At 45.4% G+C, this 15897-nt stretch overlaps 1 pseudogene; it reads left to right on the forward strand.

The window, feature by feature from the left end:
• The first annotated feature begins 894 nt into the window (after window positions 1–894).
• On the forward strand, window positions 895–15668 carry LOC114681078 (annotated as a pseudogene).
• The last annotated feature ends 229 nt before the right edge of the window (window positions 15669–15897 follow it).

Genomic DNA, 15897 nt, shown 5'->3' on the forward strand with positions numbered 1-15897 from the left:
AAGTGATCAGCTGGGGCTTGTGGGAGCTCCTAATACAGTACTCTTCAATCTGTTCTGCCAGGATTCTTTGAAATTGTTAAACTCCCAATACGTACCTGTATCTTCAGCTTGATTGTAGACTCTGAGAGCCCAAACTGTCCCCAGTGTTGGCATGAGCAGGGCCCCATTAAGAATTTGTTAAGTGGGGGCTGACTTGATGAGTAGAGGAACTTTCTAGAAGGCTGGAGGATGTAAGATGAATCCCCATACCCACAGAGTAAAAGGAGAGATAGATCTGACTGGCAGGAGTTGTTTTCCACATGTGTGCCATGGCATTCACACATACATGTAAACATATTACACAATAAAGAAATGTGTAGGGAAATGAAAAGCATTTCTCAAGTCAATAAAGAACTTTCAGTGTTTAAGTGAAAAAGCCATGATCTGTGCATGAGGTTCAAGTAGATCCTAAGATCACTGTAATGGTCACAGCTCTCAGCTCTCTCCACCTGTGGTATCTTTAGTATTCACCTACTCAGAGAAGCCCCTATTATAGCATTCTGTTCCCTGACCTCCACAACACTGACCAATGACCAGTGAGAACAAAGACAGCTATCATGGTTTGAATTTATTTAAGTTTGCATACAGGATTTCTGGTAGTGCAGAAGGACTTGAGATGCCATGATATCCCTTTCTAGAAGGCCAAAGAGCAGGAACAAAGATTGCTTTGCTGCTGACTAGTCTGCACCTCCTGGACAAGAAGAACTTTGCCCCACCCTGCTGGGTTTCCACCTACTTTATTTTAGGTCCAAATTCCTGCTTACACAAGTCCCACATCTATTCTTTCCTGTCCATGACACACAGCTATCCTGCAGCAACACAGACTAGGTGCACAGACTCAGACTAGGAGCCGACCATGACACTGGAAAGACTTCCTGGCTGGTTGAATGCTGTGACCTATGGGCTCCTGCTTCTCTTCCTACATGTGCAAGGTGAGACTCCTTAAATTACCAGTGAGGACCCGAGTCAGAGCTGTCCAAGTTCTGCAGAGGCAGGAGCTAATCTTGCTGGAGGAAAGGAACTAACAGGGAGGAACTGGTAAAGACCGCAGATAAAAGAGTCAAAATTGTGGACCTCCAAAAGCCACATAGTGAGCCATGTGGCACATAAAAGGCTAGCATGGCCTAAGGACACCCCATAACCAAAAAGCCATTCCACTGTCAGGAGTATGAGTAAACCGGACTTGCAGATTAAGGGAAAGAGAGCAAATGGGACACTTACTACATCTGTGTGAGACTGCAGCTGCTACAGAACTCTGTATAATAATGAAAATAATGCATTTCTGCTACCAGTGGCTCTGAGTAGACTCCTTGCTTGCCAGAGACATGAACAGACACCACTCAAAAGAAGCATGAGCAATATTTCTGGAAATGAGGGGAATAAAGAAACTCCTACTCCCACATCTCATACTTGAACCCAGACATCCTGGGTCCCCTTCCGAAGTACCCTAGTGAAAATGAGGTGGGAAACAACAGTGTGGTGGCAGCTGCCTGGACAGAATTAACCCTGATGGTATCTCTCCACTCACAGGCCAGGACTCAGCCAGCCCCATCAGGAACACACACACTGGCCAGGTTAGAGGAAGCCTCGTCCATGTGAAGGGCACCACAATTGGTGTCCACACATTCCTGGGAATTCCCTTTGCCAAGCCACCTGTAGGACCTCTGCGATTTGCACCCCCTGAGGCCCCTGAACCATGGAGTGGTGTGAGAGATGGGACCTCCTACCCAGCCATGTAAGTTCTGGAACTCAGAGGACTTGGAGCCCTGAGGTGAGAATGTGCTCTGAGCTCTGGGCCAGAATGAGGTGCTTCCTTTATCCCAACTCCATAGAAGTTCTCTGTCTGTGATGTGTACTCTGCCATGCATTTTCAGATACATGATTAAGGCTTCTAGTAGAACAACTTTGCCAGTTTCCTGGGTCAGAGTTCAGTTCCTATAGGGATTTAGCTCTTAGTTTGGCAGTGAGAAACAGATAAAAATGGTTCCCAGATTCAAATTGTGCCAAGTGATCTCTGCCACCATTAAAGAGGCCTGTCTATGGACAAGGGTCAATATAAGCACATTAACCAGCAAAAGCCCAGCATCTAGTGGCATTCTGAAAGTCCTTCAAGAGGACATCAGTGATGTATCCTTGGCAACTCCATCCTCTGCACTCACTGAGACAATTCACAGAGATGAGTGCCATGGTTCAAAGAAATGTATAAAAGCTTCTTAGATATTACATGGGAAGTCAAGATACCCTAAGTTTCTGAACATAGGGATAAGACCATCCCAATACACTTTGGGACATTGTTGTCCACTGACTTCATTAATACCTGTGTAGACATAGCACCACATTATCCAGGTATCTTTATTTCTTGTTGTTGTGGTAAATTCAGTTTAAGGCAGGAACAGTTATTATGGGTCACAGTTCCTTCCATATTACTATCCATTACGAGGGGGAAACATAGGGGACTGGATCACATCACATTTTTAACTGGGATCAGAGATTTAAAAAAATGCATACATACCTGCTTATGGTCAGTTGGCCTTCTCTGCTTACAGTTTAGAAGCCCCTTCCTAGGGAATGGTGCCACTCATGTTTGGAAATATTCCCACCTCTATTAACAGACTCAAGAAAATCCCCATAGGCTATGCTGATCTAGACAATCCTTCATTGAGACAATATCCCTGAGTGATTCTATGTTGTTTCAAGTAGGAAATCAAAACTATCCATCTCGCCGGGCGGTGGTGGCGCACGCCTTTAATCCCAGCACTCGGGAGGCAGAGCCAGGCGGACCTCTGTGAGTTCGAGGCCAGCCTGGGCTACCAAGTGAGTCCCAGGAAAGGCGCAAAGCTACACAGAGAAACCCTGTCTCGAAAAACCAAAAAAAAAAAATTAAAACTATCCATCTCAATAGCAATTAAAGAGTACAAAGAGAAGTGGTGATTGTCAGTGCATGCAGGAAGTCATTCTCATTGAGCCCCCAAGACTTCTCTAGATCCCAGATCAGAAAGAACAAAATATATTCCCTCATCCAAGTACAGGTTTTTCTGGAAATCTGGTTCAATTCCAGATTTCATTGAGCCTGTAGTCTTTACCTTGGTAGGAAAGGGCTTTAGAGAGGAATCATGCTTCAGCGGGGCATCCTGGAGAAAAGTAGCTGAAAGTGGATGAGAGAAAAAATATACTAAACTTCGGTCTTGACAACAAAAAGTCTCTTGTAATAACTATCTGCCATTGTCACCAGGTGTCTACAAAATGATGATACGATGAATTCAGAGGGTCTGAAGATGCTGAAACTCATCATGCCTCCCATTTCTATGTCTGAGGACTGCTTGTATCTCAACATCTACACACCAACCCATGCCCATGAAGGCTCTAGCCTGCCTGTAAGAATTGGGTCAACTGGATGTGGGTAGAAATTTCTTTCTCAGGAAGATTATAAAGCATAAGGCCAACTGAGTTCTATTGCAATGTAGGCCCTGATGAGAAGCCTTTCCTAATATGTCCACAAAAGTCTTCTCAGTCATGGTGGGCAGTTAAACCCTGGATATGGAACACTGAGCGCTGGAGGTCTGAGAGGTCAGGGGATGTGTTTCCTGGACGAACCCAGAACTTTCTCAACAAACTTGATCCCTAGAGACCTAATCAGGTGTCCGAGGGATTAACATTGAGAAAAGTCCAATTTCCAGCTTTGGGATATTGGTTGTGCCAATGAGATTTGCTGACCCTTTAGATTCATAATCAGGAAAAACTCATATGGAGACATCCTTTTGTACTTTTGAGGAGTCTGAGAGTAATAGTGACTTAAATCCATTAATCCAAGCTGAAATTTTTGATAAAAACAGTGGGACTTGAAAATATGCTGATGAGACTGTGTTCCTCACCTGTGGCCTGGGTCTAAGATGCTGAGGAGTCCTGGTGTGTTTAGCTGCACATATGGGAAGCAGTCCATAATCTGGGAGGCAGTGCCACTTGAGCTTGTGCCCAATAGAAGCCTCCTGGCATCTCTCTTGACTTCTCCAGGTGATGTGTGGATCCATGGTGGTGCTCTGATAGTAGGCATGGTTTCCATGTATGATGGATTCACACTGGCAGCCACTGAGGATGTGGTGGTGATTAATATCCAGTACCATCCAATACCAGACACCATCTGGGTGTCCTGGGCTTCTTCAGGTGAGACAAGGGCTGGGCAGTGGTAGCTGAGAAGAACCTAGACAGCCCTTTGATCCATGTCTCTTCCACTTCTCAGCACTGGAGACCAGCATGCCAGAGGCAACTGGGGCTAGCTGGACCAAGTGGCCGCCCTGTGCTGGGTCCAGCAGAACATCGCCCACTTTGGAGGCAACCCTGACCAGGTCACTATTTTTGGCGAGTCAGCAGGTGGCGCAAGTGTGTCTTTCCATGTTGTGTCCCCATTGTCCAAAGGACTCTTCCACAGAGCCATCATGGAGAGTGGAGTAGCTGTGTTGCCTGGTCTCATCTCCAACTCCTCTGAGGAGGTTTACACAGTGAGTGCACTCTAACCCTCCAGCTCTATTACTCTGCTACTGTGTACAGTGGAGAAAATGAGGACCATGGGAACTAACTTCTCTTCAGTACTTCCTTAAAGACTCAAGTTTAGAACCCTCACCTACCCCACCCCACAGTGCTTTATACAAGGTACATATGTTGTATGTTCAGCAAAGCTGTACCTAACAGCTTCCATCATTGACAAATCAAGTATGTATGGGTTTGGGAGATGGTACAAGAGGCAAGAGAGCGTGCTGTGTGGAAGTAAGGATCTGAGTTCAATTCCCCAGAACATATATATGTCCAGGTGTAGATTTTCTTGTCTTTAATCCAGGTTTTCCTATGGTGAGATTGGAGGCAGGGACAATATGATCCCTGGAAGGTTACAGACCAGCTAGACTTGTATAGGCTGCAGCAGAACAAGAGAATATTTCTCAAATTGGGTGGAAGGTGGGAGGAGGAAGGAGGGAGGTAAGGAGGGAGGGAGGGAGGAAGGGAAGGGTGCATATTATCATTGAGCAAGAGGAAAATGAGAATAATTTTGTTCTTCCTACAGTCCACATACATTACACAGCATATTGTGATATTTAGAGCCAATGGCACCCTCTGGGACTGCAAAAACTTGTCTGCCTAGACGACAAGGCATCCAGGCACCCTCATGCTCTTCCCTTTACAGATGGTGGTCCATCTATCTGATTGTGGAGCTGTGGAAACAGAGACTCTGGTGCGCTGCCTACAAGGCAAGAGTGAAGCGGAGATTCTGGCTATTAACAAGGTTTGCACAATTGTGTGGCTGGGAAGATGACAGATAGCAAGGTATGTTACAGGTAGTCCTCATTCCTTAGAATAAATTACCTAATCTCTATAGCTTATTATTTTTTTAGTCTTGGATGTAAAATCAATACCAACATAGACTATTCTAAGTATAAAATCTCTTCAGGGGTGAGATGGGAGAGGTGTGGTAGAGAAAAACCATCCTAAGATGAGTTAGGAAGTGGAGAAGGGATGGAGGTAACTCAGTCAACATTGGCATATGTATTTCATTGACCTTCAGCATTGAATTTTAATGCTCCTCAGGTGTTCAAGGTCTTACCTGCTGTGGTAGATGGGGAGTTCTTTCCCAGGCACCCTAAGGAGCTGTTGGCCTCTGCTGATTTTCACCCTGTCCCCAGCATCATTGATGTGAACAATAATGAATATGGCTGGCTTCTGCCTATGGTAAGACTCAGTTGTAACATTCTGGGTTCCTGGGGGCTCATATGGTGGGCAATGGGAACTCAGAGATTCCTCGATCCATATCCATGTCATGACACACTTAAAACCATTCTCCATACCCCAGACCACAGGCTCTGCTCAGAAAATAAAGGAAATAACCAGAAAGATTCTGCCTGCTCCTTTGAAAAGTACAGCAACACAGATGGTAAGAATCTCAGGGCATTGTCACAACTGCAAGTACCCCTGTCTACCCCTTGCAAGGAGCATCCCCAGGAATGTGTGTGTGTTTGTGTGTGTGTGTGTGTGTATGGACCTGTCTATATGAGGTCACTCCAAGCTTTCCCCATACCACACCTTTGCATTTCCCCACCTTTGCATTTCCCCACCCTGAGGCTATTGCCTACATATCCTAGTGCCTATGTCACCTCATTCTTCTTGATCCCCTTGGTGTAGAAGCTGCCTCCTGAATATGGTGACCTGATAATGGAAGAGTACATGGGGGACACTGAAGATGCCCAGACCCTCCAAATACAGTTCACAGAGATGATGGGGGACTTCACGTTTGTGATCCCTGCACTCCAAGTAGCACATTTTCAGCGTGAGTACATCTATAACAAGGTCAAGGGAGGAAGCTCAGAGCTGTGGGTCCCAGGTGAGCTCTGTAGTGTCCAGACTTGACCCATGTCTGGATCAGATCTCTGGTTCCAGACAACTGAGTCTTTTTCAATTAATTTATTATCTCATATATTACTCAACAAGCATAGTTCCCCTCCCTCCTATCCTCCCAGTCCCTCTACTCCTACACCTCCCCATCCACTACTCCTCTGTTTTCCTTCAGAAAATAGCAGGCTTCCCAGGGGTATCAACCAAACATAACATATCGAGTTGCAATAAGACTAGGCACCTCTCCTCATATTAAATCTGGATGACGAACCCAGTAGGAGGAAAAGGGTCCCAAATGCAGGCAACAGAGTCAGAGGCAGTCCCCACTCCCTCTGTTAGGAGTTCTGCAGAAACACCAAACTAAGCAATTATGACATATATACAAGATGCCTAGGTTAGACCCATTCAGGTTCCCTGATTGTTGGTTCACAACTGAGAGTCTTGTTTCTAATAAATCCTTATGTTGAGTGTGAGAGAGTTTCTTCTTATCTAGGTACAGATGAGAAAATAGCTGAGTGATACTCTGTGTCTTGACCAAACTACTCACCTGTGGAGAGCAGAGTCATTATTTAACAGGGGGCTTTCCCACAGCCGATGTTCCATGCTGGAGCTCCACACTCAACTGTTATGATTGCAGATAACTTGAGACCAAGTTCTCTTGTCACCAAATGTGTGTCAGAACAGTTCTAGGCCAAGTGCTGCCATGTCACCACATGTCCTTACATCCAGGTTCCCATGCTCCTGTCTACTTCTATGAGTTCCAGCATCCACCCAGCTTCTTCAAGGATATCAGGCCACCATATGTGAAGGCTGACAATACTGATGAGGTTACTTTTGTCTTTGGGTCCTTCTTCTGGGGAGTGAAATGTAAGTCTTCCTAATTTCCCTTGAGCTGAGTGAGGACCCAGATGGCTCTCTGAATGACTCCTGAGCTCTCAGTCCATTTGAAGAAAACTGTATATATAGATATATAGATATAGATGATATAGAAATAGATGATATAGAAATAGATGATATAGATATGGCACAGTATCTGGACCCTTCCCAGTCCAGCCAGTAATGGGGGAGATGACAGGACATTGGGGCAAGAATTCAACTAGAGGCTTGCATGGATCTGGGACACTGTATATGGTGGAGAAGGGAGGTAACAAAGTCAATAGTTTGGGGTCAGACAACAGCTAGGATTGTGAGTCTGAAGCATGAGTTGGCAGTTGCATGATGTGACAGATACTTGGACATTTGTCTTTCTAATTACTCCAGTTGTCCTCACTGAGGAGGAAGAGCTACTCAACAGGAGGATGATGAAATACTGGGCCAACTTTGCAAGACATGGGTGAGAACACACCTCTCTTTCAACCTTCCAGTTTTGGGTTCCTATCTAGGACTCCCTTTTGGATGGTGGCCTTCTTATCATGCATGGACATTTTATCACATGATAAAGTCTTCTCTACCCCATAGCACATTTATACAGATACTTTGTAGTTATTGGTTACTGGTCATCTCATAGTGACCTGGCTCATAAGTGCTATGGTACTGTTCTTTAGATTTTGCCTCTCAGAGGGAAACATAAAACAAGTGAGGTAGTCTTTCCCCCACATGGAGTAGAAACTAGTTGGTGAAACTTGTATCCCTATATCAAGACACCTGACCCATCAGCCCCCTTAACCACTGACCTAATCTTTCCACTATGCTGACCAAATCAGAGGGTCAGACTTTGGATCAGAGTGACCTCACCCTTTCCCACTGGCTGGCATGTCCACAGGAACCCCAACAGCGAGGTTCTACCCTACTGGCCCATGTTGGACCATGATGAGCAGTACCTGCAGTTGGACATCAAGCCTGCTGTGGGCCGAGCCCTGAAGGCCAGAAGGCTGCAGTTCTGGACTAAGATTCTGCTCCAGAAGATCCAGGAGAAGCACAAAGAGTTTTAGTGCCCTGTGTGAAGAAAGGCATTTGGGCTTCATGGAGGGTGAGTTTTGTCTGAGCTTTGTAGAGCCTTTTGATCCTATAATTCACATAACCATTCCTAACCTATACACTCATTTATTTTACCAATTTGTATGACAAGCTCTCTACATGTTACTCTTTCACAAAACACTGCTAATCTTCTGTTAGATCCACTCAATAAAACCTCTTGTAACAACGTGGAATGTGGATGCATGAGCCCCCAAATCTCATAATCTTCACAAGCTAAGTCCGATGTGCCAAATAGATCACTAACTACCAGCAGGTCTTGTGATACATATCTGTGGTCCCAGCTACTCAGAATCTGAGACAGGAATATTGCATGAACCTAGGAGTTCCACACCATCTTGGACTACAGAGCCAGACTTACATCTCATAAACAAAAACAATCATAATCTGTGTGATTTGTAAACAGCAGAAATGTATGCAGAGTTCTGTGGACCAAGAAATACAGGGTCAGGTTACCAGCACATCTACTGTGAGGCAAGGACTAGCTATTTGGCCCAAAGATTACACCCTGTGTCCTTTCTAGGTAGAATGTACAGACTATGGAATTTTGGGCCTTCTAAGGGTCTCAGCTCTTAACATCAACATATTAGGAATTAGGTTTCTGCAAATGAATTTGAGCCACACAGGCTTTCAGAGCTCAGCTCCTAGACCTCTCTGGCATCAGCCACTGAGCATGCCAGCCTCTGAAAGACTCTGTGCAGATTGTCTCTATAGAGAGAATCTCATCTATTTCCTTCCCAATTTGCAAATGAACCACTTTTATGAGAACCTGATTTGACATTCTCACAAACACCTCAAGCTGGGCCATGAGTGGGGCTTGACCAGCAAGCTCAGGTGTCCTTCTTCTAACAATAAATTTGCTCTTATTCCCAGTGTGTATTTGCAGACACTGTGAAGCCCACATTTGTATGAGCATATGATATATGTGAGGATCTTTTACTCTGATGTGTATGTATCATGGATGTGAGATGGGAAAGGTAGGAATGTGCAGACATGTCTAGCAGAAGATATGCCTGTCTCTGGTACCCTAACTAATAGCTTCTCCATGTGTGGAAGTGTCCTCCTGTTTACAACAAATCCTCCTGAACCATAGTGACTCTTCTCTATGTTCCATGTGATTCATTTTCATTTAATTTCAACTCTTAGACCTCTCTTTGTTAGTGTTGTACTTAAACTTCTCATATCAACCAATTCAAAGTGTCTTGTATTTTGTCATTTGCAATGATGCCAAATTGTCTTTAATATGCCTTTTGTTTTCCCAAAGCATTTTCTCAGTCATTAAGAGGATGAGTCTTGTGTTCTTTAGACCCTGGCACCTCCCCATCCCTTTAACTCTGACCACTTTGTCCCCTTTGTTCACCACTTTTTCCAGGGCAAAGTCCCCTTGTTTCATTCATTGATGAACACCAGCCATCAGGCACCATGACCTTTGCATGAAAGTCAAGACTCCTGTGTTGTCTGTCCTGGACACCAGGGCACAGATGAGGGGAATGCTAAGCAGAGGCTCAGTGACTGAGCTCATGGATACCATCCCCCATCTCAAGAATCCCTCCAGGCCCTCATGCACTGCTTTCTCTTGCTTTATCTTGCACCTGCTTATGGTTTACGAACACTGTAGCTCTTCCTGTCATTTCCTGTAAGAGGAACATTGATGTCTAGCACAATATCCTTCTGATTCCTTTCTGTTATTATAGAGTCCCATTCCATGTATACCCTCAGTTCCTTTTCTCCTTTCAGCAGCTGCATGCCTGTGTCACTCCCATGTTCAGACTCTTCTTTCATGGGGAGGGGTCATGCTTTTTGAGACAAGGTCTCACTATATGGCCCAGGCTGAAGTCACATTTACCATCTTCCTACATAAGCAGATGGCCATCCAATGCAATCATACTGAAGATCTGTAGGTCCCAGTACAGGCCAGGATGTGAAGCAACTGGCACTGCACACACAGTTAGAGGGGGTAAGAAAAGATGCAGTCATTTTAGAAGACAGATTGGCACAGTCTTTCTAAGTTAACAAGCACAGGTTTGTCACAAACCCTGCAGTTCCTTGCTTACAATTTTATCCAAAGGAATCTAAAGCATGTGGGCACACAAAGTTATGCTTGAAGTTACCTCTAAGGGTTTGATTAAAAAGTCTGGTGAGCGCACCTGTAATCCCAGCATCCAGAGGCTGAGGCAAGAGTGTCGGAGTCCTAGGCCATCATGACTACATTTTCAGACATCATCTCAAAATAAAGAAATACAAAAACCTACTTGGCCTCTCGGCTCAACTAGATCTATTTTTGTGAGAAGCAAGATTGATAACACTCACAGTCCTAAGAGTCCTAGGTAGGTGGAATAAATAATGATGCCCATAACTTGGGCTTTCTACAGGGCCAAACTCTTAATATCCTCACTATAGGGTGCAGGTTTGAGTTGACTTGATAATAGATACCATAGCAGCAAAGGACAAGGTTAGATCGAGACAGGAAAAGGCATAAAGAGACACCTGGTAACTCAAGTAGGTTATATCAAGTAGGCTACAACAGTAGTAGATTTGCTGAGTCCCAGCACAAGTGTGTTTACCTTTTGAAGAAGAGGTCAGCCTGTCTTTCAACATGACGAAACCATTTTGTATCTCCTCCAGCCATGCATGTGTGAGCATGCCAGTGGCTCATGTCTTTGCCAACAGTAATTATGAAGACCGTTCTGTAAACACCAATGCCTCTCTAAATCTATAACACACCTAAAGAACTAGAAGGAGGGTGGAGATGCCATAGCTGTGCCATGCCAGAAAAAAAAATTAATAAATAAAACACTAAGGAGGAAGGCCTGATGTGCTGGACTGTGGATGTTCTAGGATATTGAGAGCTGGAAAGAAAGAGCCAAAGTCAGTCCTCAGGTGGCATTGAAGGCTGTCTGAAGTTGATCCACATATCATTTCCTTCAGGAATTCAGGTTAGGCTAGGTGGGAGATCCTGGTCTGTACTCTGTGATGTGTACTGGCAGGGTTCTCTAGGATTCTGGAACTGTGTCCCCAGCTTTATCATAGGCTCTGAGAGCCCAGAGAGTCCCAGTGTTGGAATCAGCAGGGGCCTGTTAAATGTCTGTCGAATATATCTAAATGAGTATGAACTTGATCACAGTAGAGACTTGCCACCAGTGCAGCAGTAGTGTGGAGACAAGACGAACAGTGGATGGGCACTTGAGAAGAACCACATGAACAATAAACAGAGAAACCTCTGCATTCAGTTATATCTTAGATCTAATGGACTTGATATTTGCAGAGCCTTCTATTTAAACACTGAAAAAAATGCACATTCTTCTCAGAAGAACACCATATTTTCTACAAAATAAATCATATATTAGAGTGCAACACAAGTTGTAAGAAATATTTTAATGGAATAATTCCTCTTATTTGATCTCAATAGAATAAAACTCCCAACCCACAGCAAGAGAAACCATAGAATACACACAGTCTCATGGAGACTAAACAACATGCTGTTGAATGATGGATGTGTAACTGGGGGCAGCAGGGGAGAAAAATTTAAAATTCCTAGAATCAAATGTGAAGGGAAACATACCAAAACCCAAGGGACCTACTTAAATCAGTCCTAAGCTATAAATACCTAAATTAAAAAAAAAATTCAGGCCAAAGAAATGGCTCATCGATTAAGAGCATTTGTTCTTACAAAGGAGCAGGGTTCAATTCGCAGCATCTGCATGGCAGCTAACAACCATCCATAGTTCAAGTTCCAGGTGATTCAATGCCCTCTTTTGGAATCTGTGGTCAACAGGCATGCACATGATGCTTGTGAACAAAGCATTCATACACACAAACATAAAATAAAAACAAGCAAATGTCTGTCCCATCATCCTCCTGTTGAATCTCCAGCATGTACCTCCTTAGAGAAGACACAACCTCCAGGTACAAATTTCTGCTTCCTTCTCTCCATTCCTATACCCACACTGAGCCTGTGACTAGGACAGTAACCATGGTAACTCCAGGTTTGGGTTGAGAGTGATTGATATCCACAAAGGCTTCAGAGGCCACGCTGTGCAGATCCCCCAGAGGGCTAAAAAGGACAAAACTAGCTGAGGAGGCTTTGCCCAGCCTCACAAGCACAGGCTCCTGTCACCTCTGCCTGTCACTGCCGTTCTCCTTTGACAACCACTTCACCCTGCCCCCCTCCCAGGCTCCTCAGTCACACACCTATGGGTACAAATCATGCCTGGGCTAGACTGACAACTCATGCTTTCTGTGGTGAAACAGCATCCCATGGCAGCACAAACTCAGGCCCGGGAAGTAATTATGCCTCTGAGTCAATTTCCTTTCTACCTAGTGCTGAAGCCTGCAGGGGCCTGCTTTTCCTCCTCTGTGGGCAGAGCAAGATTCTGTGAGGTAAAGATGAGGAGTGGGATCAGAGCTACCAGATTGTGGAGATCTGGAAAATGGGAAGGCAGGTGTAAAGGGACCAGGGAGAGAGATGCACATAGAACTAATAGATGGCGTTGTGGGAACCTACACTACCTCGACCAAAGCCTGCAAGGTGACCCCTGTAGCATAGAGGGCCAATGATGCCTGAAGACATTCAACACTGGAGAGCCAACCCAGTGTGATGGGCCTTCAGGAGTGCTGGACATGTAAGTCAGAGGTATCAAGCACGGGAACAGAGGGACTGGTGGGACATTTACCTCTCTTTATGTAGCTGTGGTCATGACAATGGCTATAGCTGCTACTGACCCTTGGATATTAATGAAAGTAATAATACTGCCATTGGGCTCAGAGTGTGTCACCTTTTGCCCAGTTAAGGATCCTGGGCAAGTTTCCTGGTCTTGGGGCACACAGAAGCCCCCAGTCTCACAACACACTGCAGATCTGAGAGGTTACAGCTTCCTTTACCTATGTACCTGACCTTGAACAAAGACACACTCTGGCTTCCTCAGAACAGGTCATGTGCTCTGGGCTTGCCATAGAATCTGCAGGTCCTTATCAGAAGGTGTTCCAGGACAGTACTGTGCCTAGTGTGTGTGTAGCCTTGATGGCTCTCATTTCAAGTCACTGAAGTGTGAACTCTGATGGCTTCTTGTTGAACCTTCCTGATCCGTCTTGTCTAAGGAGGCCACACTTACTTTGTCTCTTGCCTGCTTTCATCATGGTTCTGAAAGGTCACCAGGGACTTCCAGGCAGGAGGATCTATGCAGCTTACTCATGGCAGCTGTTACGAACACTCTTTGCTCAGATTTCTGGGCTCAGAACCACCACAACTGAAAGAAGACAGAATTGTGTCCCAAACACTTGAATCCATTTAGACCCAGCTCATCCACAAGGATATCAGAGTGACAAGTATTACACACAATGCCCAGGATTATTTAAAAAGGAAGATTTGAGCTGAGGTGATGGCTCAGAGGTTAGGAGCACCGACTGCTCTTCCAGAGGTCCTGAGTTCAATTCCCAGCACCCACATGGTGGCTCACAACCATCTGTAATGAGAGCTGGCACGCTCTTCTGTATATGTAATAAATAAATAAATCTTTAAAAAAATAAAAAAATAAAAATAAAAAGGAAGATTTAATGCTGCGCTGAGTCAGCCCTGCTCTTCACTGGCCCTGGGATAGCTGGCCTTGCCCCTTGCTAGATACTGCAGCAGAACCGCTAGCCCCGCCCCTCAAGGGAGCGCTGTCTCCCCACCCCCAACTCCAACCCCCTACCTCCCACCCCTCACAACAGGCATGCAACCCACCTGGGCAGCGCACTAGAGCTGTGCCTGTGGTCAGGGAGACAGGTAAGCTAACCCTGAGAGCAGGAGAGCTGACCCTACCCCCTCATTTGTCTGCCATGTGGCGGCAGAGTGAAAGAAGCCCTACCCTCCTCACCCATTACCACCCGAGGCAGGTGAGAGAGCTGGCCCGGGATCATAAGAGTGGGAGAGCTAGCCCTGACCTTCACAGTCTGTAGCATAGGAAAGAGCAGGCTCTGCACCCCATCTGCACAGGACACTAGAGTTGACCCCGGTGGGTGTCCGGGATGCAGGCCAGCCAGCCCTGAGGGCTTGAGAGCAACAGAGCTGACCCCGCCCCCTCTTGTCTGCCTTGCAGTGGCCTGAGTGAGGGAAAGATACTCTTCCCCATTAGCCCTTTGCTACCTGTAGACTGACTTGTCAATGAACACTTGCAAGTAAAGATGAATGGACTAAAGGGTAGACTGTGTGACTCACAGGCCACACTACAACTTCCATAATGAGATTCTTCTCTCTCTTCTCTCTTTTTTTTTGTTTTGTTTTTTTTTTTTTGTTTTTTGTTTGGGGGGTGTTTTTATTTTATTCTATTTTGGTTTTGTTTCCATTTTGTCTTGTTTTGAAAGGCATGACTTTTTTCTTAGATAATTACTCGATGACAGAAGGAAGGAAAGCATTCTGGGTAAGATAGAGACCAGGAGAACTTCCATTAGAGACTGGGCCTAGTAAGGACAGGATAGGGAAGGGGTAGGCCTGGATCCTAGCAGATGCAGGGGTGAACATATTCAGGTCAGGCTGAGAAGGGATGGTAAGCATGGAGCATGAGCTAGCAGCTGCAGATGTAGTCAGGACCAGGATCCTTGTCTTCTTCCTGTCTGCAGTTGACCTCACGGAGGAGGAGCTGCTGAGCAGGAAGAGGATGTACTAGACCAACTTTGCATGGCATAACATTACATGTATGAGTGGATACCCCTCAACCCTCCCTGGTCAAGGGAATCCCATCCAGGTCTCCCATTATCTGTGGTGATCTCATCAACATGCATGAGTTGGTTCTTCATCACATGGAAGCCTTCTCCACAATGCCAGAGCCCATTCAGACAGGAGTCTCTTGTAGGTGCTGGTCATTGATTATCTCCCCATTCTCTGGCAGGTAGGTAACATTTTGTCATTTTGTCTATATAAGCCTACCTTTAAAAGAAAGGACAAACAGTCCAGATTTACTGGTGTAAACTCCTTACATCAAGACACTGCACCTCCAAGCCTCTACCCGGCTAGAATGTTCTACTCACTATCCTGACCCAAATCAGGAAATGAGGCTTGGGCTCAGTAGGACTCAAAATGACCAATGTCTCACTCTGCTGAGAGTCTATATCTACAGGAATCCCCAAAGTAAAGGCTGCCTCATTGCTCCTTGTTTGGCCAAGATGCACAATGCCTGCAGTTGGATATCCAACCAGCTGTGGGTCATGCTCTGAAAGCCTGCTGGATGGAGTTCTGGACTCAGACCCTGAGCTAGAACATCCTGGAGCTAAAGATGGCTGAGGACAACCACATGGAGCTATAGCATGTTATGTCTGATTTGGGGGTGTACTGAGCCAAAGGGGGTCAGCCTTCAGTGCCCAAACACACTCTGAAGAGACAAAACAAGCTATATTTTTCAAGCATCCAGGCATTCATTCTTCACCAGTCTATTCACCCAACACTTCTGAGAACCCCTGTTCGCCTCTTGTTCCCACCCTGCCTGGGCCTTGACTTGTTTCACACCTCAATGCACCCATGACAATGTGTATGTG

The sequence above is a fragment of the Peromyscus leucopus genome, chromosome 5 (genome assembly GCF_004664715.2).
Source record: "Peromyscus leucopus breed LL Stock chromosome 5, UCI_PerLeu_2.1, whole genome shotgun sequence".
Classification (NCBI taxonomy): Eukaryota; Metazoa; Chordata; class Mammalia; order Rodentia; family Cricetidae; genus Peromyscus; species Peromyscus leucopus.